This window comes from Mustela nigripes, chromosome 12 (genome assembly GCF_022355385.1).
Source record: "Mustela nigripes isolate SB6536 chromosome 12, MUSNIG.SB6536, whole genome shotgun sequence".
Classification (NCBI taxonomy): domain Eukaryota; kingdom Metazoa; phylum Chordata; class Mammalia; order Carnivora; family Mustelidae; genus Mustela; species Mustela nigripes.
The window spans coordinates 19,270,541-19,271,391 of NC_081568.1; positions in this window are offsets into that span (position 1 = coordinate 19,270,541).

The following is an 851-nucleotide window of genomic DNA, read 5'->3' on the forward strand; positions in this document are numbered from 1 at the left end:
ATTTTTCCCCCCACCTCAGAAATTTGAGTTTCACTCCCAAATGTGTGTGGAGGTAGATGTAAATATATCTGGGTGATTCTTTTTATTTATCAAGCATCTAATTGTCCATCTCTCTGTTCTTCTATCTCTACATTAAGTTGTATTCGGTCAAAACCTTACCAAAGGATGTCAGTATAGCTCCAGAAAATAATGAACACCTTTATATTTTTCTGGCTACATGTAGATTTATCTTTAAAGTGAATACATTTTTTATACATACAATGAAATAATATATTATAAAATAATTTTAAAGCTCGAGGAGGAATGAAGGTAATCTTGTCTAGCAAGGCTCTAATAAGAATAGATAATACTGCTCAGAAATGTTAAATGACTTGCTTAAGATGACAGTGCTAACTAGTGAAAGAATTAAAGCTACAATGAGTTGATAATTTACATTTACATAGATATAAAACATACATATTTACATATATTTATAATTCCAGTTTAGTACAGTTTCTGAGATGTCATACCATCTCCCAAGTACATATTTGATTATTGCAACATCAGTAGCCTCTTTATACAGTCAGCATAATGAGAAAGAAAGAAACTCAATCTGGGGGCAGCAGAGAAGGGGAGGGAGATATTAAATTATATTTCAAAAAAGTTTTAATATACCAAATGTTATTATATGACCCATGTCCCCAACTAGTTTTATATTTTAAAATAACAAATATTCCTGCTCAACAAAATGATAGAGGAGAAAGAGACTTTTAGAAACTTTTGATTTCACAGATGAGGGCACAAGAATCTGGAAAATTGTAATATGTGTGACAATAGAGTTAGGATTCTTAAATTTATCTCTGGATTACTTA